Here is a 26,389-nt window from a genome sequence, read left to right as displayed (position 1 = left end):
TTGTTCACCTCCCTCAGACACAGTTTATCAGCTGCAATGAACAAGCATTCACCACCCTCTCTCAAAACAGCACTTGGGTCATTCAGTCTCCTTTTATCACTACCCTTTCCCTGGGACTCCCAACACTCCCTCTGTCTGCAACTAAACACATACTTGATTTTTAGTGTGTCCTTGTTCTGTCATCAACCTAAAATATTTGCTCTTTCTTTTCATCCAAATCCTACTGAATATTACAGTTTTAAGATCTCCAGTTTTATTGTTGCTTTGTCTATGTTAGTACATTAAGGAATATTGAACATGGAACAATAGACAAACTTTGCAAATCTTTGCCCATCACTTTCTGCATCTGACTTTGTATTTTTGCCCACTTGAGGTTATTTGCGTTAAGCAAACTTTATGTCAGCCCATAATTCCTATCCACAGAAATATTAAAAGTGGCACCTGTAAAAGGAACAGGTAATTCATTCCATTTAAAAATGCAAGCCATTTATTATCAATGTCTATCAATCTTGAATCAGTCTCAATGGTCATCTTTGGATCAAAGTTAAAAATGTTCCTTGTGATATGATCACCATTGATAATGAGGGGATTGGTATTGACTGATACAAGGTGCAACTAAGGTATGCACTATTTGTGAAACAATGATTTACATGATATCGGACATGCTCAATTAATATGTTTGTGGATGGCACTGAAGTGTCTGGTATTGTTAGATAATGAAAAGAATGCCAAAGATTGCAGCAGGATCTTGATCAGTTGGTCAAGTGGGCAGAGGTATAGAGCTACAGGCAGAAGTTGAGTCGAGCAGGGCTTTATTCCTTGGAGCACAGGAGGATGAGGGGTGATATCATGGAGGGATAGAGGGTGGACGCATGGAGTCCTTTGCCCAGAACTGGGAAAAATCTGTGTCCAGAGGACATTTTTAAGGTGAGGGGGATACTGAGTGATAACTTTGTACAAAACTTCTGGAAGAGGTTGAGGCAGATATTATTGCAACACTTAAGAAATATTGGACAGATAGGATAGATTTGGAGGGATATGGACCCAATGCAGACCTGGTTATGGTCATGGCACATGTATCATTAGGAATATGGGAAGATCCCACAATCTTGCGTAACTGGACTGTGATGGAACTCTCGTTAAATCTGCAGTTGACAAAAATGGAGATGATGAAGTATAGATCTGGTTTGCTGGTGGATTTCAGGTTGACAGTAGGGAGAGCAGGGAGACTTTAAAGCCCTCGAATAGGGGATTTAGAACACGCCAGATCTGTCCATTCAGTATAACAGCTCAACTGATCTTTTAACTGTGGTGCTTTGTAATTGATTGCTGGAGCCTTTTCAGAATACACGTCTTCTTAAGATTTGGGTAAAGGGAATATTAGTTCAAAAATTAGCTGTTACAGAAAAATAAGAATGTTTGAATATTTAGTTCAACTGAAGCAGATGTGTAGTGAATATAGTAAAGATTGGTTGGAATTCAAGGCACTGACAATAAGAAAAATGACAAATAATTTTTAAGTGTTAAGATTCAATATGTTAGCTATGGAGGATTTATTTCTTCTAGTGATGAAGAGGTACAAGCTTAAAATTAAATTAAAGCCTGGGACACTTTCAAAATTCAAGAATCCTTTATTGTCATGTAATAATACAGAACACGCTATATTATACAAAATTGCCTTTTGCCTCCCATAAGTCGCCATTGGTATAGCCTGGTTCCCCTTACAGTAAGAGAGAAAAAGATGGAAAATAGACATGGTTTTGAAATTTGGAACTCTGTCACCTCTCCTCCTAACCCCTACCATTGAAGTTGTAACTTTTGAGGCCAAGTTAAAATAATTGTGTGTGCGTTAGTGTTTTGTGGGAGGTTGGACAGAGGCAAACAAAAAGAGTAATGGTGCTAGAATTTAATGTACTTGTGAAGCAAGCTGGAGGAGCTGAGGATGGATGAGCCTTGATGGTGTAACATGCATTAGTACAATTTATGCCAATGGAAGCTCCTTGAAATATTATTTCCAACCTCCTTAGGCACATCCTTGAGGTCAAAGATGACTTGCATCCAGTCAGGGGTCTGAGCTGGCTGGCAAGGCTAATGTGGGACCTGAAGACTCTACTAGACATGGGCAAGTTTTTAGAGTTGTGGTACCATTGTTCTGACATTCATGGCCTCTCAACACACTGATTCCAAGATTCTCAGTACCAATCCATTGTATGCATTAATCAGTTGGAGAACCCTAGGAGTTGGTGAGAATTTTTAAGGTGGATTTAAGAATATCTTTGAATAATTTCCCCTGCCTACCTGGTAACCTGCTATAATATCGTATACAAATGAAACAGCCTCTCTTGCAGCCATTAAATCGTCCCACAATCCAACCCTATCGTCACTTGTTTCTTTTCTCTCTCCTTCTCATCCTCCCGTCTTCTCACACACACCCTCCCCTGCTCCCCTCCCCTCCCCCTTCCTAGCTAATACTTGCTAAAACTTCTGGTAAAACTTGAGGAACATTTAAATATGGATTTAAGGAAACAGTTGAATGTAGCTTTGTTTGGGTGATGTTTGTGGAAAATATTTTCTCATTAAGTTAGATAGTTGGAGAGGATTCCAATCAACTTTATTCATGTATGGGATTTAGGCATCACTGACTAGGCCAGACCTTATTGACAATCCATAGTTGCTTTTAGGTTGAGTGGCTATCTTGGCTATTTTAGAAGTCAATTAAGAGTCATCAAGATTGTCATGCAATGGTCAGCCCAGGCTTGAATGAGCAATTCCCTTCTCTGAAGGATATAAGTGAGTTAGATGGTCTTTTACAACAACCTAACATTGCCATGGCATGAGATTTGAACTCAAGTCCCTGAAACAATGTGTTTGCATTGTGAATCCAGCATTTTAATCAGAAAGCTACTCTGTCTAGAAATAAACAGCAATTGGTATATTGTTCCATTAATAGATGCTCTCCTCACACCCCCCCCCCCCCCCACCCAACCTTAATATCTCACTCAAAAAAGCTTCCTTCATGAAAGTCAAAAGTGAATCAGTAAAGGCTGGAAATATTAAACACATCAGGAAGCATCTCTGGAGAAGATAAAATAGTTGAAGTTTCGGCCCATTTTCCCACACCAAGAGCAGAAAAATATTGATTTCTGACATTTTAACAAGCAGAGAGTAGCAGAAATGGGAAGGCCTGCGAAAGGACAGGAGGTAGGAAGGAATAACAAGATAACACAGGGATAATGGAGCATGAGAACAAGAAAGGTGATGGGAGAAGCAAAGGTTGGCCAAATGCTCTAAATGACATTGACATGGAAACAATGAAGGAGCCAAGATGAGCAAAAGCTGACCTGGGCGTAGTGAAGTTGTCGAACCAGTGCTGAGTTCACTGTGAGTTCAAGCAAGTGTCTTGGCATTGCATTAGAGGAACAGGTTGGGTGGAGTGGGTACTTTACAGAAATAGAACATTATTATTGTCCCGATTTATGTTCACATCTTTTCGATGATGTGCCCTGAATCAAGAACGGCATTTCTGGCTGGCTTTTCCCTGATTGGTCTGGAGTGACTGAGGCCAATTTTATCATTTCATGCTCTGGATGAGATCATTAGTTTGGTATGGATGATCTTTCTCTTCAGGGCAGTCACACATGCCAGTGGAGATGGCCAGCAAACTAAGGAGACATTCCAGAGCTTATATTTGCAATACTTGGCTAAAAAACTTCACTTGACTTACATCAGAAGGGGAATGTCAGATAGGGATAGATTCCAATATTCTTCACACATTTCCTCACTGTGTTACTAATAAATATTCCCAAAGCATTGAAGACAAAAAAAAATAACTTTTAGATTTTATTTTAGTCATTTCAGCCTTGATTTGTTGAAATAATGACCCAATGGCAACTGACCAAAAGTGAATAGTTGATGATTGGAGTGGGGTTGTACACAATGACAGCTGAGCAGCAGGGAAAGAAACCTGTTCCACGGTATACAGTTCATCACAGATGTTGAACGGAACAAGCCAGATCATTTTGAATCCTTTTGGAGAAAAATATAATTGACAAGACTTGAAACTGCATTCACCTCAAGGGAGGTTTCGGTTTTAATCCCCTTCATCAGTAAAGTCATTCAACGATCCTGATTTAAAGTCTGGAAAACTAACTGAGCTTTTTAAAGACAACAGTTAACTTAGAAGGAGAGAAAGGCTTCAGAATATTTTTTTGAAATTAGATCTCACCACCATAAGATTGATCATGAGGAGATGTCAGTGATTGACACCTTTAATTGGTCAAATGCATCTTTATCAAGTGACCCCTAGAGTTTTGAACTGACAAGTGACCCTTGGCATCCTAGCCTCACCACCAGTGCTCTGCCCTCATCCCGCCCCCAACCCCCACCCCAAGGCCTTGCCACCTTGCAGTGTGTTTGATGTTTTCTTTCCCTCAGGATGTGCACTTTTCTGTTATCTCTCTTCCTATCTTTGACCTTTTCATCTCTCTGAAAGAAATTCTTCATCAAGGCTTTTGGCTGAGGCAGGATAATTTTATCTTTATTAATCTCCTTTACCTGTCCATTTAAAATGATCATTTATTCTTGCCCTTTGAGTTTAATAGAGGTCATGCTCACCAATAGATCATTCTTTGCTACTTAGCTAACAGATTATCTGCAGTGGAGTCCTCTTAATCCTAGATGTACATTGGACCATTTATAAGTAAAATGAGCCAACTTTATAAGTAAAACTATTTAATTTTAACATATCCCTGTGAATTGCAAACAAAATTTGACTTCAGGGGTTATTCATGAAATCTAGATGGGCCTCCAAATAAGATTGAGACGCCATTTACATTCAAAAATGCGTTTTGATCTGAGCTTGGGTTGCCGATAGTTTGAACTGAATTGCAATCTTGTGCTGCTGCAGAGGCTGTGGGGGCACTGGAGGCAAATCCACGGATATTCAGTCAATTGGAGGGGACTCTTTCTCTAATTGTAAGGGGCACTGGGCAAATTCTAATGGAAAATCTTTGTCTGCCTTAAGGCAGATTAAAGGCAATTTCATGTACATGGATATTTCTGTTTTATTACATGACAATAAATAATATCGGATCTGATTATTCAATCTACCTCCAAAGAAACAAATAGCAATAATGTAGATGTTCCCTGAAGACAAAAGGGAGACTGCAGATATTGAAATTGGGAGAACTAAACAATCTACTGGAGGAATTCAATGGGTCAAGCAATATCAGTAGGAAAATAAGAATGGCCAACATTTTTGGTCAGAACCCTTCCTCAAGACAGATACATTCAAAGGATTTACCACTTGATCTAAATCAGAATGTCACTTCTTCATTGTTAATGACAAAATTGCATTGACCACAGCAGTGGCCTGCAATCAATTGCAAACCATATTCAATTCTTTTATGTACTCCCTATGATTTTTGGCTCGGTCAGTGTTCCAAATTTCACAATGGTAAGTCGGAGCCAAGGATGTGAGCACTCAAAGTAATGACTATCCTTTTCACTCCATGGATCTTGCCCATCCCACTGAGTCACTATAGCCTCTCGAATTCCAGTATCTTCAGTTCTTGTGTTCTTCCATTGAAATCCTGGCTAGAGTGGAGTTACTGTTGGTTAGAGAGCAGCTTTCAATACTATTTATATATCTGCATTACTCTTGACGATTCTGGTTTAAATCCTTTTGCCTAACATTATTTCATTGTGATTAATAGAATGAACCGATTATGCTTGTTCCAGAGTCAATCTGGGATTCTTCTCGTAAATATCAATGCGGTGTTAAAGATAGAAAATGGACCAGAGTCTGCTTGTGTGAAGTCATGCTCATGGAAAAAATTCTGGGGAATGTATCTCTGAGTCATGGCCTCCTCCTGTTCTGTCATGGTTACAGTGAAAGATCAACATAAAAAAGATTTGGGAAAAAAAATCTCACAACCCTCCATTCATCTAAGAATTCAACATTTTTTTATAGTGTTTAAAGCACAACGCTGGAGAAACTCAGCAAGTCAAACAGTGCACTTTATATAGCAAAGATAAAGATGCTTGGGCCTGAATTTTAAAAAAAGTTATGTATCTGTATCTTTATCTTTGCTGCTGAGTTTCTCCAGCGTTATGTTTTTACTGCAGGCCTTCATGATTTACTCCTTATTGTATGTTTGTTTGCAGGGATGAGGGTGTCACCTGCAAGGCCACTTGTTCCACCTTCTTTATCCATGTTATGTTTCTGTGAGGATACATTCTGAAGTCATTCATTCTCTTGCATTGTTCCTCTCACAGTGTGGCCTAATTTGTCATTGATTTCCATCAGGACAGCTGGCACAAGAGCTGCCTTGTCTTGTGGTAGTGGTACTGAGTTAACAAAGTGTATGTTTTTGCCAGAATACATATTATTACTTGCAATAATTAGATTTCAGATGGTGGTTAAGAACTGCTGAAACTTTAGTTCTGTGGTTTATGGCATCATTCCAACATCTCTCTGTTTACACTCAACATGGTGAGATAATTAATAGAACTAACAAGACTCAACAAACTATAAATAGAATACTTATTGTAATGTACAACATGACTTTCTACAGCTCAACTTCCATATGCCAGCTGTACTGGAATGAATGACAGTAAGCCATCTAAAATTATGCATTTTGTTTAGGGTGCTGCAAGGTACAGTGGATCTGTATAATTACCTTTCTTCCCTGAGCACTGTAAATGAGGTTCACTCTCCTCAATCACATCTACAGGTGAAGACTTCAGCACAGCAAAGTCTCTGGAAGACTTTTTTGTCATTTGCAGGTCCTGGGTATTATTGGTAAGAACAGTCTTTATTGTCCAACCCAAAATGACCTTGATCTTTGTTCCTTTTGAGCTATTTCAGAGTGAACACCACATGGGTGTGGTGTGAAACATCGGCCAGACAAGATAAGTGCAAACAGATTTCATTCCCTGAGGTTCATTGGTGAGACAAATAGCTTTTTTAAATAAATCCACAATTTTGTCATTCACTTCATTTTCGATTCTATTTGCTGAGTTCAAGTTCAAGTTTACTTATCATTTGATTGAACAAGTACAACTTGTCGAAACAGCATTCTCCATTCCTCGTACAAAATGTGCAAACACACAACCAAACATAACACACACACACACGCACGCACTCACACACACACACACACACACACACACACACACACACACACACACACACACACACACACACACACACACACACACACACAAGTGAAGGAGGACAAATCTACATATTCTGTATATAAATGTTGTTTAATAAATAGTAGAGTCTCAAATGGTTTGTGTTATTTAGAATTATTAGAGTTTAAATTCCTCATAATTGTGGAAGGATTTGATTTCTTGACCCAAGATCAATCATCCATTCTTTTGGGTTATTTGCCCAATGACACACGTATTTAGTTCATACAATCATTCTTCAGACTAAAATGTTAACTCTGTTTTTTTATTACAATGTGACCTACTGAGCGTTTCTGGCATTTTCTGACTAATTTTGGATTTTCTGCAACTGTAATTTTTGAATGCTCATCAACAAAACTATTTTATCATCCCTCAATGTGAAAGAAAATCCCGAATTTTAATGCTAAAATGCTCACCTTGGTCTCAGGAATCATTTTATGAAATGATTTTTTTCTGGTGGGTATGGGTACTCATCTTTACGAGACAGAACAAAGAAATAGGACAAGGTGGTCCAAGAACACCTAAATAAAATATTATTGCGACCTCAGCTGGAGTACTGTGTACAGTTCTAGTCAGCAGATTACAGAAAGGATGTGACGGCACTGGAGTGGATGCAGAGGAGATTCACTAGGATATTGTCTGCGATGGACAGAGTATTTCAGCTATAAGGAGAGAATGGGTAGGCTGGGTTTGTTTTTCTTGGACTGGAGAGTTGAGCACTGATTTTGATATACAATGATGAAGAGCGTAGATAATCACAGACCCCCCCCCTCCCCCCCCGCTGAACAGAATCATTTTTGACCAGAGGTTATAGATTTAGAGAGGTTTTTGAAGGAGATTATTTTTATAACCAGCAGCTGGTTGCATTCCCTGAAGGGATGCTAAAGGAGGTATTCTCATAGCATTTAGGAAATATGTAGATGAATGTATGAGATGACATAGTGTAGAGGCTATGGGTGCAGTGCGCTGGAAAACAGCATCAGTATGGATACCTAGTTATTTGATGACTGTCATCGACAGAATGGGCCTTTTTCGGTGCTGCAATGACTCTGTGACTATAGAGATCCCAGTTGCCATTGGATAGAGAGTGCAGAGGAAACATTTTTTCAAGATATTATAAATATTTCATATGAAAATGTTGAATTCTAATTTGTGCAGAAGAGATATGAATAAGTTCAGAAAATGTTTTTCTTGCTCCCCTCATTCTCAGTTTATATAGATGAGAAACATCTATTGGTACGCTGCCAATGTTCATCTCTCTAAAGCATTCCTAAGGTGTTGAACTATTAGACTATTCCTCTGGCCTTCAGTTCAAATAATCATGGTCTAAAAAGTGGAATTGAAGCCGTTAGCTCTGGTCCTGCCCTCATTCCAGCCTCTGTCACAGGTTAAATCATATTACGCACAACATTGGTGTTTGATCTGTTGATCCTTGAACACCACATCATCTGCAGTCCAAATTCTACTCACTTTCTCCTCCACACTGAGACCACCAGCTGTTGAAACTTTCATCATGGTCCACAGCAGGCATGTTCTGCTGTTACTCAGACGTTGGGGACAATGAGCTGTAACCTACTTTTTTAACAATGGGGAATTTAAGAGTGCTGTCATCATTAAAGTTTAGATCATCCAGTAACTTAAGATGAGAAGAGGTGCTGTGAATTGCAAATTAATATGTTGTCCCTTCCACTACTCGCATTGTCCAAACAGCATCATGTTTTTAGCTGCTCAGCTCTCTTTAAGAATGAGCTGATTTTGGACATTAATTGTGCATTTGTACCAATGCTGAAGAAACTTTTCACTACCAAATTCCTAACCTATAAAAAATTACATGCCCTAGTGCTGACATTCCTTGAGGATTGCAAAATAATCTCCCTAAAGAATTAATTTAAACAGGAATTTCATTAGCTTTAACAAAGAACTGGCAGAGGCAAGGGATGGAGGGGCCTGGACTGCAAACTTCCTCTGTTTCACAAGTAGTACAGCCATTAAAGGTGGTGATATTCCCATTTTATATTCCAGTGTTATTTCAATTTAATATTTTAATTTTAACTTAACCTGCATTAAATGCAGTTCATCTGTAACCGTCAAGTATGGAAATATTTTTTTTTCTTTGGCTTGGCTTCGCGGACGAAGATTTATGGAGGGGGTAAAAAGTCCACGTCAGCTGCAGGCTCGTTTGTGGCTGACAAGTCCGATGCGGGACAGGCAGACACGATTGCAGCGGTTGCAGGGGAAAATTGGTTGGTTGGGGTTGGGTGTTGGGTTTTTCCTCCTTTGCCTTTTGTCAGTGAGGTGGGCTCTGCGGTCTTCTTCAAAGGAGGTTGCTGCCCGCCAAACTGTGAGGCGCCAAGATGCACGGTTTGAGGCGTTATCAGCCCACTGGCGGTGGTCAATGTGGCAGGCACCAAGAGATTTCTTTAGGCAGTCCTTGTACCTTTTCTTTGGTGCACCTCTGTCACGGTGGCCAGTGGAGAGCTCGCCATATAACAGGATCTTGGGAAGGCGATGGTCCTCCATTCTGGAGACGTGACCCATCCAGCGCAGCTGGATCTTCAGCAGCGTGGACTCGATGCTGTCGACCTCTGCCACCTCGAGTACTTCGACGTTAGGGATGAAAGCGCTCCAATGGATGTTGAGGATGGAGCGGAGACAACGCTGGGTGGAAGCGTTCTAGGAGCCGTAGGTGGTGCCGGTAGAGGACCCATGATTCAGAGCCGAACAGGAGTGTGGGTACGACAACGGCTCTGTATACGCTTATCTTTGTGAGGTTTTTCAGTTGGTTGTTTTTCCAGACTCTTTTGTGTAGTCTTCCAAAGGTGCTATTTGCCTTGGCGAGTCTGTTGTCTATCTCATTGTCGATCCTTGCATCTGATGAAATGGTGCAGCCGAGATAGGTAAACTGGTTGACCGTTTTGAGTTTTGTGTAATGACATATAAAATACCTAGAAAACAATATCACAGAAGCCAGTGTGATAAATGAGCAATTAACCTGCTTTGGTGAAGTTGGCTGCAAGAGGAATGTTGGCCACAAAACAAAAAGGTCGTTGCTCTTGTTTGAAGCTTCTTCCACACTTTTCCAAACAAGCAAAATATTTTTGGTTCGCTAAAAGGACCTGCAACACCTTTCAATTCTCTGCTTGGTGATTCAGTTTTAATTTAAAGTGTCCAGCTATGTTGTGAATTAATCACTGAAGAATACTTTGATTAAAAGTGAAATGCTGCTGTTTTCCAGCTGAAGTTTGTCTTTGGTATGTTGCAATTAAAAACATGGTAACTTCAGTGCTTACTCTCACTGGTACTTCACAGTTTCTGAACTGGAACAATATTTTCAGTGCATTGGGTGTGTCTGTACAGATCTCTCCTTCTTTGGCGATGGAGTACTCTGTCGATGTGAAATACTCAAATAAAGGCTCTGGCCTGGAGCTATTGAATCCTAGCCATTACAGGGAATTGAGACCAAATGACAAATAGTGCTGGAATCTGAACTTGGATTCTCAGAATGGGAGTTTACTGTTTTATTGCTGGGTCATCAGTAGATTTATTTCATACCTATCCAGGAATTCTTTGCCAAATGCACGCAAACTCAATGGATTCAGCTCATTTCCTGAATATGGAAAGACTTAGATAATGGAACTTTATCACTTTGTACAAATTGTTAACCAAATACTTGCTGTTGGAAGAAAGGTTGAAGACAATAACAATTCATTCATTACCAAGAAATTTGTATGGAATATATTGTTCAATGGAGTACAACTCAGCTTTGCTACCAAACAACTTGAGAAATCAATATTTAATTAAAATATAAAAATAAATTGTAAATGCATTGAAAATACCTGGAGTCAGAATCAGAATCAAAATTTATTGTCATGTACATGTCATGAAATTTGGCGTTTTGTGGCAGCATCACAGATGTGCATTCATTTTATACCATCTCACTACATCGTTGGAAGGAAAGAAATAAATAAATAATAAGAAGAATAGTGCACGAGATGTAAGACAGCATCTTTGGTTCATGGATCATTCAGGAATCTGATGTAGTGGGAAGAGGCTGTCCTTGTGCTCGCCTTTAGGCTTCTGTACCTTTACCTTTTTCCCGATGGTAGCAGGGTGAAGAAGGCCTGGCCTGGGTGGTGGGAGGTCTTTGAGGATAGAGGCTGTTTTTTTTTAAAGACACTGCCTCATGTAGATGTCCTCAAAGTCACAGGCCGAGTTAACAACCCTCTGGAGTTTATTCTTATGCTGGGAGTTGGTGCCTCCATCCCAGACAGTGATGCAACCAGCCAGAATGCTCTCCACAGAACACCTGTGAGAGTGATCATGAGGCTAAAATGATCTGGCAATAATAAAGAGAAATTAGAGTAGGTGCATTCATATGGTATTTCCACCCCATGTTCAGAACCTGGAGTCATGTACATACCAGTCAGGCACAGATGGCAGATATCTTCCCTACAGGACATGACTGATCCAGACTTTTTCAGTGATAATGCAATAGCTTTAGTGGTTATTATGGCTTATTGGTATTTTATTTTAATTTTTAAATGATTAAATGAATGTAAATTTTCTCAGTTGCCTGGTGGGATTTGATTTCAAGCCTCTTATTAATCTGAACTTCTGAATTATTTTTGTCTGGTCAAATTATATTTTCCCCATGGTAGCAGTAACAAAAACAATAAGGCATCGGTATAAGGCAAGAGGCAGGAGATTTACAGGGGATCTTAGTGGTAAGTTTGTTGGACAGAAAGTTGTTGGTATTTGGAACACACATTCAGGGGAGGTGTGAAATCAGATAGTACCTACACTTAAGGAGCATTTTAACAGACCATGTAAACAAGGAAACCATTGAAGGTTGGGTTCCTAATTTGGATAAATAGGTGAAAAGACCTATGTGGATGTGGAAGGCCAAGGGCTGTATTTCTGTGCTATACAACACTGTGGCCCTATAGTCCATGAGTCTATGACACAGACTGGAGAATCTATGAGATTATAACTGTGACTCGATGATCTTTGAGTTTATAAATGAGACTTTATGACACTCAGTCTTTATGTTCTATGCTCTGCTGTTATTCTTCAGTAATATCTGGGAAGCACAAATCTTCAATATTCTTGTGAAGAGAAGACTGGGAGTGATTTAAGGGTGGTCCTTAAAATTCTGTATTAAGTAGCCAATTCCGCATCTGGGAAAGAGCCATAAAATGGACATCAAGAAATCCAATAGGGATTAGAGGGCAAACACCTTTTTCCAAAAGAATGATGAGTGCCTCCACATGAAGTGGTGAAATCTCTTCAATTTTTAGACATACAGCACAGTGACAGGCCATTTCGGCCACCCAATTAACCTACCCCCACCCCCGATACATTTTGAATGGTGGAGCCCCCAGGGAAAACCCATGCAGACACAGGGAGAATGTACAAACTTCTCACAGATAATGCGGGATTCAAATCCCTGTCCTGATTGCTGGCGCTGTAAAGGCGTTGCGTTAAGAACTACACCAACTCTGGCACTCTTCGTGTTGATAAGTTTAAGGGGAGGCTGAGCAGTAAAAGAAAAGGGAACAGAGGGTTCTGCTGATAGATTTAGATGAGCATTGATGGAAGGAAGCTTAACTGAAGCATTAACCCCACCATGGAATGTTTGGGCCAAAAGATATGGTTAACATCGCCTGTAATCTACTGTAAATAACCAATCAACTTTGACATTCACTCTGAAGTGTGGCTGGGTGTAACCGTATTCTACTTGGTCAGCTTATTAACTTTTAAAATCTTTAGATTTTTTCCACTTGCTCAGTTATGGAGTGTGCGGATAGTTTTCAGAATTGCTGTGAACATAAGCAATTGTAATTGATCCTGAAACAGGAAAATTTGCAGATGCTGTGATTGTGGTTAATATACAAAAGTTCTGGAGAAACTTAACAGGTCTTCTCAAGTCATTCTTGACAGATATTTCCTACAAAGCCACCAACTCCCATAGCTACCTCAACTTTGCCTCTTCACACCCATTTCTCTGCAAGGATGCTTCTATAACCTTCTTACAATACCTCCAACTCCATTGTAACATCTCCAAGGACAAGGTCTTCCATGCGAGATTATTTGAGATGTCCTCCTTCTTCAAAACATGAGTCTTCCCCTCTAGTAGAGGGCCCTCGCCCCCATATTCTCCATTACCCACACATCTGCCCTGCCCCTCCACCCACAGGCTCACAAAGAACAGGATTTCCCTTGTCCTCACCTACCACCCACCAGCCTCCACATTCAACTCTAACATGATCCCACCACCAGTCACATCTTTCGCTCTGCCTTCTGCAGGGACCACTCCCTCAAAGACTCCCTTGCCTACTCCACCCTTTCCACCATCCACCAACTTGGTACCTACCTATTGTGACGACACTTATGCCCACACTTCTCCCTCATCACTATTCAAGGCCCCAAAAAGGTCAAGCAACACTTCACTTGAACATCCGTGGGGGTCATCTACTGAATCCAATGCTCCTGTTGTGGCCTCCTTTACATCAGAGAGACTGGGCATAAACTGGAAGATCGCTTTGCTGAACACCTTCGCTTTCTCTGCTGTAATAGCACAGATCTCCCAGTGGTCACACATTTCAATTCCCATGCTAACATGTTTGTCCATGGCCTCACACTGCCAAATTAGAGGAACACCTCATATTCCAACTGGGCACCCTCCAACTAGATGGCACTGACATTGACTTCCCTGATTTCCTTTTGTCCCCCCACCACTTCAGCATCACTTTCGTTTCCTGTCCTTGTGTCCCCTTTCCTCTAGCTCCCCACCCCCTGTCTCTCTCTCTTTTTCGATCCCTCTGTCTCCTTTTCTCCAGCTCTGCAATCACGAAGCTACACCGCTATCCCGATCAATTCTCAGATTTTCTCTCCTGCCATCCCATCCACGTCCACTTATGACCTCTTGGCTGTCAGCCTGAGCTTCTCCCCATCCCCCCCCCCAACATCTGCCCTTTTATCCCTCCTCCTCCTACCTTTTCATTCAGCCACATGCCTGCTTTGACCTCATACCTTGAAAGAGGGCTCAAGCCTGAAACATTTAGTTATAGATCTGTGCCTTCTCCAGAAACCCACAGTGACTCGAGGAGAATGTACAAATTCTTTACAGACTGCGTCGGATTCGAACCCAGGTCGCTGGCACTAACAACTATGCTAAGCGTGTTGCCCCGGCTCAAGACTGAAATGCAATATATCTTTAACTCCTATGGATGCTGCAAGACTGGCTGAGTTCCTCCAGCATTTCTGTGTTTTGACTCCGATGCATTTATATCCTTCCTTAAATAAAGAGAACAATCGTCATTGTGTGGCTATCCCTTTTAGTCAAAGATGATGACCTTCATCCGTTGATCCACAGAGTGAAAATGCCTGAGGATGTTTTTGTTTAATGTGGACTTGATGTTGTGCTCCAAGAAGCACATGATATCTCACAAATCAGCCAACTAGTTCCAACGGCCTTGAAACCATGACAAATGGAGTTGATGGATTTGTTGCAGCCTTCGTCCACCTTCACAGCCATTGAGTTCAGAGTAACTTCATCCCCCTGTTCCACTATTGAGGACTTGGCTGGATTGTTCTTTGTCAGGGACCTCACCCTCAACCTTACTGCCATGGGAGGCCCTACCAGGAGCATTGTTCCAGACAGCATTGCTCTCGGGATCTCAGGACCACAAGCTTCAGAAGCATGACAAGGTGACAATCCAGATGCGATCAGTGTCCAAGATCAGCAATTCTTAATCCTTTTCACTCTGGGCCCCCCCAGGACTCCACTCAATTTTTGTGGGTTCCCTTCCCTATGGTTTCTTCCAAACTTCTTTCCTGTTGACTGCATTAAAAAAAACATTAAAATATTTATTTTTCATGAGGTGAAAAGAAAACAAGACTTTTACTTAAATGAGCTGTGGCCCCCATTGGTAGTGGTGGTGGTGGTGGGGGGGGGGGGGGGGGGTGAATTCATAGGGCCCTCGGTGAGAATGGCTGCCCTAAACGAGTTATACATGACAGCCTATTTTTGCATTCAATTCCTCTTGCAGCACACAATGATAATCTTCTGTTTGCAATACTGGTTATTTCCCAATCTATTGCACTGCAGAAACATAGAACTTTACTCAACAGAATCAGGGCACTTGGCCACACAGGGGTTTCAATTTACATGACCTCCTCCCATTTATTTCATCCATAAGCTCTTTATCCTCTCGTGTTTATCTAACTTCACCTTTAATGCTATTTGAGTCGACTATTTGATCCAACTGCACCCCATGGCAGCAAATTCAACATTCTCACCACTCTCTGAGGAATTTTCTTCCCAGAATGCCAACGGCTTTGTTTCTTTGCTGAACCTTAAGGGTGTGAAGCATCATAAAAATCTCCTATATTTTGGCAAGTGCCTGTTAATTTTTTTTTTCTTTCAAAATAACTCAATTCTACAAAGCAAACCATCATAAAAGCTTAAATTTGAACTGAAACCATTGAAAATGCCCTCATCAGTCACTATGGCACTCACCAGTCAGACAAGATCTCAGAGGCACTGGTGAACACCACAGTCCAGAAATTGGGATCATTGGGTACGCTTTTTAAGGTGCGACATGGTCCATTTTCACTCTTAACCTGAATAGAGGGGATTGGTGTCATTACAGCATCCAAGACATTGTCCCCCCTCCAACCATCAGATACTTATTTGCAGTAGAGTAGTTCAGTTTTACTTTCCACCACATTCACATCAACTCTCCTAGATTCTACCATCCACTTAAATGTCAGGGGCAATTCACAGCAACCTATCAACTCACATGTCTTTGGGACATGGGAGAAAATGCATACAGCCCACGCATGTATTCCATACATGTAATTCATGCATAGATAGCAGGCAAAACAAAGCTGTATACTGCAACTCGTTACAAAAAGTAATTCGGTACCATTCAAAATTCAGAGTGCTCCCTGAGGAAGCCCACTCAATCACAGGGAGAATATATAATTTCCACAACGGACAGCATCAAATAATGGATTCACCTGGATCACTGAAGCTATGGCACCTCTACTTGCTGTGCCATTGGGCCGCACTGGAGAACTTATGCCTGAAATGATCACAAGTAACACAACTGGATCTTCATACAACAATGGGCTCCTCATATTAGTGCACATCATGTCATTTTTCACTTCCACTAGGCCTGACAGAAACCGGAATAGAAAAGTCAATCATGGCTATTGTGAAACAGACTCCAGAGAATTAAAAGTACATTGTGCTTCCTTCTTTCTAAAGGGATACTCTATGGACGTGGTGGCCTGCTTAGCTTAGCGGTTAGCACAATGCTGTTACAGCGCCAGTGACCTGGGCTTGAATCCTGCATTGTCTGTAAAGCATTTGTACTTTCCATGTCTGTGTGGCTTTCCTCCAGGTGCTCTGGTTTCCTCCCACCCTTCAAAAATGGACAGGGGTTGTAGGTTAAATTAAAGTTAAATTTTTTAAATTAGACATACAGCACTGTAAAATAGACCAATTCAGCCCTGCGAGTCCGTGCTGTTTATTTTACACCCGGAGGAACCCAGAGCCCCTGGAAAAAGAAACATGTGGACATAGGGAGAATGTACAAACTCTTTCCAGACAGGTTAATTGGAGGACACAGTCTCATCGGCCAGAAGGGCCTTTTACCGTGCTGTGTCTCTACATTTTTTAAAATATCTAAAATTTTGAAAAGAAATCTGGCAGAGCAACTTCTGAAGTCACTGTGCGCTACTCAAGTACCTTTCAAAAACCAGGTGGAGTGTTGAATCTAAAAGGGAGTACTTTATGCAGCATTGAGCTGTGGAGATATTCAGCCAAGGGATGTTTTATTGCTGCCAGTACTCCATCATTGGTGGTGTTGTTCTGGTCATTTCTGGCTGCTGAGCAAGATACAGAGATCATAGAAGAAGAATAAATGTATACTTGTGGACCCTTCAGAGGTACCACATTCTTCTTCAACCTCTGATGAACAATCAAATATTTCATAGCTACCATTTCTGAGATACCTGACATTTTATAAGGCAAATTTGGCTATGCTCCTCTGCTTGAACTACTCTCTTCATGAGGTCAAGGTCATGTTGACTTTTAACTTCCTCATTAGAGGTTCTTTCCAAGAACCCATGATACTTCCATTGAGATCTTCTGTGACTGGAGGGTGGTTTGCAGGGTACACTGAATGATGGACAGTGTTCAGTTCAAAATGAACACTTAGATCACTTAGAGTTTTGAAAGAAAAGCCAAACTCACTAAAAAATGTATTGAGGGGATCTTCCAACTTGCTCCTTCTGTTGCATCAAAGGAGAAAATGGTATCTCGCCTTATGGTTTGCCAATATTTCTCACTTCCTTCAATGTCAGCCAGCCATTAATTATACTCTGCACAGTACTCCCATTAATAATGTCCATTTCCTCAAAGGGAAATTTGCTGTGGAGCACGAGAAGAATTTCCCCAGGAGATACAAATGACCACTCCATCCTGAAGGATCCACACTGCCAGAGTGACTCAGACAGATGGTCCCTGAATGAAAGCACCACAAGTGTCTTCCATCTGCATCAGGTAAGCATCAACAAGAACCGTGCAAAGAACATGATGGAAATCCTCTTGGGTGTCCTGAAATGAGATTTTGGAGTCTGCATCAGTCCAGTGTCAGCGAACATACTTACCACCTGAGATACTTAATATAAATTTAAAGAAACAGCACAGTAACAGGTCCTTCTGGTCCATGAGCTCATACTACCCAATTACACCCAACTAACCAACTTCCCCAATACGTTTTGAAGGGTGAGAGGAAACCCATTCAGACACGGGGAGAATGTAAAAGTTCCTTACAGAATTTGAACCCGGGTATTTGGAGCTGTAACATTGCTGCACTAATAGCTATGCTAAATGTGTCATGCATCTCCTACGGGCCAGGAAGATTTTCCACTTAACAGCAGCAGGGCTGCATACTCCTGTTGATCAAAGATACTGTTCAGGGAAGAAGGACAGCAGACACAGAACCTGAGCAGAAGGATTATGAGGATCAAGAGAGGAAATTTGCTCAACATCCACGGGCTCAGGCCTCTTACAAAAGAAAATAAGGGCTTCTTAATAGAAGAAGATTTTCATAAGTCTGCAGCATAAAGTGTCCCATTTCAAGCCATCTGACAGCTCAGGAGAGTTCAGATGACACCCGAAAGCCTCTTGCAGCCTTGCTGTGCATGTCCACAAGCACTGAACGCCACACATAAATGAATTTCTACTTCAATATTTTAATGGCTTGCAGTAACATCACTGCATTTCCTGCTGAGTACCTCATTTTTTAAAGAACTACATTAAAAATATTCTTTGGGGAATCTTCACTCTGTAGGTTTGAACAGTGATTGCAGAGCACCCTGATGTATACTGTCAGGGTAGAAAGTTCCCCATTGCTCCATCATATGAGGATTCTCACTCTGACAGGAGACAACTCCTGCCAGGTATCTTTTGTGGTAGGCCTGATAGGTGTCCTTACTTCCCAGTACACAGAATCTACCTCCAGCCATGTTTGTCTTTGGCTAGAACCTGCATGGGTATTGGAGAGATCGCGGGAGCTCTCTCTCCCCCCCCTCTTCTGTCACCTCCATCGGAGCCAACATTTTAACACATCAGAGAAACTGTGCAAGGGCAGAGCAACCTTGGGATCCAAATCCACACTTCTCTCAAAGTTTCCGCACAGTTTGATAAGATAGTAAGGAAGGCCTATGGGATGCTGGGCTTCATTAGTTGGGGGATTGAATTCAAGAGTCAAGAGGTCATGTGGCAACTCTACAAATCTCTGGTGAAACCACACTTAGAATATTGTGCTCAGTCATGCTCACCTCATTATAGGAAGGATGTAAAAGCTGCAGAGAGGGTGCAGAGTTTTTCCAGGATTAAAACATGACAGTTTGCAGACATCATGGTTGGGATGGGACGTGAATAAATAGAGGTCTACAAGATTCTGAGAGGCAAAGATACGGTAAACATTTTTCCCAGGGTGGGAGTAGCAAACACCAGAGGGCATCTGTACAAAGTGAAGGGAGGAATGTTTAGGGGAGACATCAGGGGTAAGTTCTGGGAGCAAGGGTTGCCAGGGTTGGTGATGGAGACTGAAACATTCAAGATATTTAAGAAGCAGGCACATAGATGAAATAAAAATGGAGGTTTTAAGGTGGGAAGAGTTTAGGATTTTTTTTTTGGAAGGAATATATGGGTCGGCACAGCATCGAGATCTGAAGGGCCTGTACTGTGCTGTAGTGTCCTATATTCTAATGTATATTTTGGGGTAAACTGACCATCTTCCATGGACAACTGGTTGCGAAACCTTTGAAGAGAAGGAGGAAGGCAAGATAAATAGAAGCCCTTAACAGCTTACTTCTTGAGCACCTTGTCCAGGCCTCAGAGCAGCTAAATGTGGAGGATCCATCATTTACTTCCACACAGGTTGCCTTTGGATCAGGAGTGCAAGCTTAACATGCAACCAGAACTTTGGGAGCTACTTCTTTGAACATTGAGAAAAGTGCAGCATTTTTTCACAGTCCATTTGTATGTAAAGAGAGAGGTTCTGTAGGGAACACCACGAGTTGATCAGGACCCTGTGGCCGTGCATACAGGGTGACTGGATGAGTAAATGGAATTTCAGCTAAGTTTTATATTCAATAACCCAGAATTGCTAAGGTGAGTTGTAATACTATAACTACAGATCTGTGCTATCAACTAAGTCCCTCCAGTGATAAGGGAGTTGAATATGGATCCCTCTAAGTCTCTGTTGAATTTTAATTGCTGGGATGCACTTGGAACACTGTTAATCAAGTACATGGCTGTGATCCCACTTGCTACAACATTCCGACTCAATTCTTTTTACTACGGGCTCCATTCCTTCTGGTTCTCACCTCAAGGTCAGAAGGCAGAGGCTTTAAGGAGGGACCTGAGCACAAAAGCTCAGCACGCACACTCTAGAAGGAGTGTTTCACTTTCAAAGGTGCTGTCCTTTCATGAGGTGTGAAAAAGGCCTAGGTCCTCCTTCTTGGATGGACATAACAGTACTACTTCAAACAAGAGTGTGCAAGTTATCCCTGATATCTGTCCTTCACTTTCCTCCACAGATTGTTCCTCTCTCTCCCCACTAATACCCTTTTTATAGATACATACAGTAAAAGCCCCTGTTATCCAGAATTCAAGCAAACAGCAGCCTCAAGCAACGGGTAAAACATTACAGAAAATGCAGGTTTAAAATTGATGCATCTCACTATTATTTCGCCGATCACGCAGCCGCACGCAACCTCAAGTTACCGGAAAATACACTTACCCGGCATCTACTAATCCCCATAGGTACCAGGTGTTTCACTGCATAAGGCTTCCTATGTTTACTGACTGTTACTACAGCAACTTGGACTTGCATTTTGGATATCGTGAGCCTGTGAAAGATTTTATATAAATGCAAGTCTTGCTTTTAACAGTAAACTCAACATCCTTTATGTATTTCTCCTGATCCTAATGTGGTAAAGCCCTGCATCAGGCAGCCATACTGGAGTGAAAATTGATATCCCAATAATTACAAAGAAATGTTAGCTCTCACTACTGCAATATACTTCACACAGTTAACAGGACAGCAAGAACGGCAAAAAAATCATTCAGTTAAAGTCATTTGTCAAAAAAGGTTGACACTCCAACGATGAATACATTGGAGACAGTATACATTCTTCCCAGATTCAACCAAGGTAAATACCACCTCGACCTGATATCAGTAAAATGTGTTCAAGCCACATTGATAGGCTGCTAAAAAACCTTAATAAAAATGTAAAATTGATTTATCTGCAAACTTTATAAAACAGGTTATTGCTTAATGACATCAAGATATTGAGGTATAATGTAAACTTGGCAACTGGCTGATCTTTCATGAAATGTTTCTTTGTTACCATTTTTGAACAGTGTATTTTTATAATCTATTATATTCTACTATATGTTATTTTAAAACAAAATAAATTAACTCCATTTTCCAAATAAAGAGCCCTGTACACTATTGTTACAATGCAAATATTGGAAAATGAAATAGCTCAGTGTTTTGCAGACACGTTGTATATTTAAAGAGTTGCGAGATTGAACATTTGAAAAGAAAAGTTAATATAAAAGAGTTTGTTACTTTAACTCCCTGTGGGTTCATTCCATTCCCCCTAAAGCGTTCGTTGACAGAGAGAGATGATGATTGGCTTAAATCCTTCCATTCTGACCCTCTCACCTCGAGCACAGTGAACATATGATAACAAGCTGCAACCAAGTCCCAGTGGGACTGTGCTAAGGTCTGCAGTGGATTACGCATTCCAGAGGAATCCTCCAGAGACTAAATCAGTGGGTAAACTTAGAAGCAGCTGGCACAGCCTCTGCATATCGGTAGTGAATCCCACCCAGAAACTTCATACTCAGCTGTACCAGAAACCCTCAGCAAACAAACACAAACACAAAAGATTCAGTAAAGGACTTTAACTCCGAACCAAAAGCCACTGTCTCGTGGAATCAGGACTCTGCTGTTTAGTAACTGCTGTGAAACTTGCTAACAGTTATCAATGTGAAAGTCTAGCCAAAGTGACTTCAATCCAATATATAAATAGAAGAAAAGTGAGTAATCTTTTATTCCCTGCCTCCTGTCAGAAAATTCCAGGAAAAAAAAGGGTTAAACAGAACAAATAAAAGAACTCTGATCTATCCCAAAACTGAGAATAAATTGTGAAATTTGATCCAATTGCAACATGTGACAATTTCAAAGTGTCAAAACTATTACCACTGGTCTGGAATAGTTGAAAGAGCAACCAAATTATTTTTACAGTCATACTTTTTAAAACCTGTCAGTTCATCTCTGAAACATGAGTAGAAAATCCAGACTAATATTTTAAATTTTAATCAATCTATCACTTTAGATCATCCAAAAGCTGACCAACAATGCAGAGAATGCTGCTTTACAAATACCTTTTTTGGAATTGGAGGGTTCAGTAATTTTGTAAATTTTAGTCCCACCAACAGAAAAATACATCAACCTCTTTGATTTTCTTTTTGGCTTTATTCAGAGATGCTTCCAGACTTTTGCAGTCCTCTGCAATATGAATAGTGGATAGACAGTTGAAAGCTTTCACCCATGACAGAGTATCAAAACTAGTTTAGGATAAATCTGAGGAAAACATTTTTTGATACAAAGATTAGTTGGAAGTTGGAATGGATTTCCTGAGAGGATGATAGAATCAGTTCTCTTGCTAGAACCTTTCTCCCATAGCAACAGTGGAGAATACCAGAGGACATCAGTTTAAGGTGGGTGGAGGTTGTTTAGGGGAAATGACAGAGGCAGCATGTGGTGGGTGCCTGCCGGGGGTGGTGGTGGAGGCTGGTGGAGAGTGGTGGGTGTCTGCCGGGGGTGGTGGTGGAGGCTGGGGGAGAGTGGTGGGTGCCTGCCAGGGGTGGTAGTGGAGGCTGTTGGAGAGTGGAGGGTGCCTGCCGGGGGTGGTAGTGGAGGCTGGTGGAGAGTGGTGGGTGCCTGCCGGGGGTGGTAGTGGAGGCTGTTGGAGAGTGGAGGGTGCCTGCCGGGGGTGGTAGTGGAGGCTGGTGGAGAGTGGTGGGTGCCTGCCGGGGGTGGGGGTGGAGGCTGGTGGAGAGTGGTGGGTGCTTGCCGGGGGTGGTGGTGGAGGCTGGTGGAGAGTGGTAGGTGCCTGCCGGGGGTGGTGGTGGAGGCTGGTGCAATAGGGACATTTTTAAAAACTCTTGGATGGGCAAATGGATGTAAGAAAAATGGAAGGTTATGGGTTGTGATGAAGCAAAGGGTTAGATTGATGGGGTGTAGGTTCATATTGGTCAGCACAACATTGAGGGCCAAAGGGCCTGTACTGTGATGTTCTGTTCTATGTTATTTTGCAACATATAAAAATGATCTGAGCGAGCATTCAAATCACTATTGAAGGGGGTGTTGGTAAATAGTTTTGGTATAATGGGTTCTTGATGGCCACCATGGACCTTTTGGGTTAAAGGGTCTGTTTTTGTGATGTAGGAGTTTATGCTTCGAAGGCACTGTGTTTCGAATTGTTTCGAAAAGCAACCATATCAAGCCAGTTAAATAGCACTGTAATAAGTTCCACGGAAACATTGGCAGGATGAGTTGGAAATAATTATTGGGCTCCATATTAAGTAAGGTACAAACAATTTCCATTACCCACAGTGCTCCCACCTGCCAGAAGGCATCAAGTCTACCTTAGCAGGCTGTAATTTGTCCTTCCGATCCCCAATTATGAGCCCACAAGCCTCAAATCAGCTGCCATCCTGCCAATATATTGCTTTTTTATTATTGTTGGTGAGTTTGGGGGAAGGAGGAGTGGAACTGGGTGAAGGATCAATGTTCTTGTCCCCTATATCTGGTCCATTATTTGAATATATTACTGAAATCGTGTGATTCAAAATCTCTTTCGATTTGAAAATGACCATTTTGGATTCCCAGGGCTTGTGAAATTCAGCATCTAATGAAAAGTGGGAAGGTCAGTTTAATCAGGGAAGTGCTTTTCCAGCTCTGTTTGTGGGCTAGGAGCAGAAAAAGTGCTCTTAGCTCACCACACTATCTTAAGCTGACATGCAAACCTGCTTAACTGCCTGAACTTGGCTTCCCTCCTGACAGTCTACAATACCATCTTGGGAAGTGCAGGGATATTGCCAATTCTTTCCTCATCTACCATCAGATATCTTCTAGCCAGTGTTTCGCCATCACTCCCTGCTCTCTACTCACTGCCTGAAGCCCTCTTTCCTGGGTCTGCCTCCCTTGTTAGTTGAAGATTTTTTTAACCAATTCTGATTATATGCCTGCAGACCAATGAATAAGATTGATACTATTGCATTGTTTACCCAATCAGACAATGTAACATCACATCACATTCACAGCACCAAAACAGACCATTTGGCCCAAGGTAAATATTCAGATACAGGAAATCTGACAAGAAAAAATCAGCATGTCAGGCAGGACCTCTGGAAAGAGAAACAGAATTAATATTTCAGGTGAAAGATTGCTGAGTATTTCCAAGATTTCAGCTTTTTTTGTTGCTTTGTTTGACCCTATTAGTTTTGGTATCTTTTTCCATTTCATCCAACACTATCTTATCTATGACTTTGCTATATTATTTTAATTTTAATAAGATCTATAATATTTTCCTCTGTGGGACTTGTTAATGTCCCATCTGTCACATGACCCTCCATAATCTACCCTACATCAGGTAAGGAAATTGGGCAGGGAAATAGCAGATGGAATACATCGTAGAGAACTGTATGATCATGCACTTTGGTGGAAGGAATAAAGTGAAGTTTATTTTCTAAACAGGTAATGAATTCAGAAATCGGAGGCACTGAGGGACTTGAGAGTCCTCGTGCAAGAATCCCTAAAGGTTAACTTGTAGGTAAAGTTGGTGATAAGTTAGGTATTCATTTCAAGTGGGATAGAATATGAAAAGTTGAGGCTGTTGAAGGCATTGGTTCAACTACACTTGGAGGATTGTGAGCAGTTTTGGGCTCCTTATCTAAGGAAAGATGTGTTGGCAATGGAGGTACATGAGAATGAAAGGATTGTCATATGAGGAGCATTTGATGGCTCAGGGACTGTACTCGCTGGTGTTTAGATGAGGGGGATCTCATTGAAACCTATTGAATACTGAAAGGACTGGATAGAGTGGCTGTGGAGAGCCTGTTTCCTGTAGTGGGCGAGTCTGGGACCAGAGGGCACAACCTCAGAATACAAAAGCATCCATTTAGAACAGAGATGAGAAAGAATTTCTTTGGCCAGACAGTGGTGAATCAATGGAATTCTTTGCCGTGGATGGATGTAGAGGCCAAGGCATTGCATGTATTTATGATAGAAGTAGATACATACTTTATTCAGAAGAGAATTAAGGCTTATGGGGGAAAGACAGGAGAATGAGGGTGAAAAGGATAGAACAGCATAGATAGCACAGCAGTTAGTGCAGCACGATTACAGCGCAACGACCCAGGTTCAAATTCCAGAACTGTATGTAAGGAGTTTACACATTCTCCTCGTGTCTGCATGGGTTTTTCCTGTGTGATCCAGTTTCCACCCACCCTTCAAATACGTTCAGGGTTGCAAGCTAATTTGGGTGCATTTGGTTGGCATGGGTTTAAATGGCCAGAATCACCATCTAGGATGATGTCAATTTAAAAAAAAATTAAATCAGCCATAATGGAATGGTGGGGTGCACTTGATGGGCCAAATTACCTAATTCCACTCTGAAATCTTATGGCCTTTAGGTCAGTTACCCAAGGCACGTCACATGTTAAAATGGCAAACAGCGTCCTATGTTTGTCCCAGGACACTAAACTCCTGCCATCTGAAACAGACAAGTTTTGTAGAGACAGCAAACTCTTTTCAAAATAGAACTGGTGGCAAGGTCATAATTCAATAATTACCACTGACATCATTTTAATGGCATAATTGTCTTGTTAGTGTCACGAGGTTTGAAATATGAATCCTCTGAACTGAGTGACTTCTCACCAAATATATATCTTGATTAAGGTTGCACAGGTAGGTGAAAGTGGTTTGCAGCCCTGATGACTTCTTGGCGGACACCCAGATTAGTACTGTTGTGGACGGTTCTGTCAAAGGATGAGATATTAAATGAGGAGCAGCTTACTCTCTTAGAAGGACATAATAGATCCCATGGCATGATGTGTGAAAACCCTGAACAATATTATTCCAAAAGCAAGATCTCAAATCAGATTATCTCAGTAGGATCATATTTCTGCTGTTAGGAACATATTGAGAGCGACTTGTCAACCCTATTACACCGTGTCTGTTGTGTCTTTTTGCATCACAACAGAGATGGATTTTAGAAAGTCCTTCTTTAGCAGGACAGCACTTTTCAACATTCTCAGGTAATTAGAGATTCTATGAAGATGTAAGCCTTTTTTATTTCATTGCTAATTCTTGTAATAATCTCCATAATGGCCGTGTGTGTGTGTGTGTGTGTGTGTGTGTGTGTGTGTGTGTGTGTGTGTGTGTGTGTGTGTGTGTGTGTGTGTGTGTGTGTGTGTGTGTGTGTGTGTGTGTTCATCTGTGGTATTTGTGTGGATGTGTGCATTGTATGGGTACATTTATGTTTGCTTGTTTGTGTTGGTGTTTATATTTGTGTGGTTGTGTGTATGTGTATA

This window comes from Narcine bancroftii, chromosome 10, assembly GCF_036971445.1.
Source record: "Narcine bancroftii isolate sNarBan1 chromosome 10, sNarBan1.hap1, whole genome shotgun sequence".
Classification (NCBI taxonomy): domain Eukaryota; kingdom Metazoa; phylum Chordata; class Chondrichthyes; order Torpediniformes; family Narcinidae; genus Narcine; species Narcine bancroftii.
The sequence above is the reverse complement of the archived record's forward strand: the minus strand, read 5'-3'. Positions refer to the sequence as shown.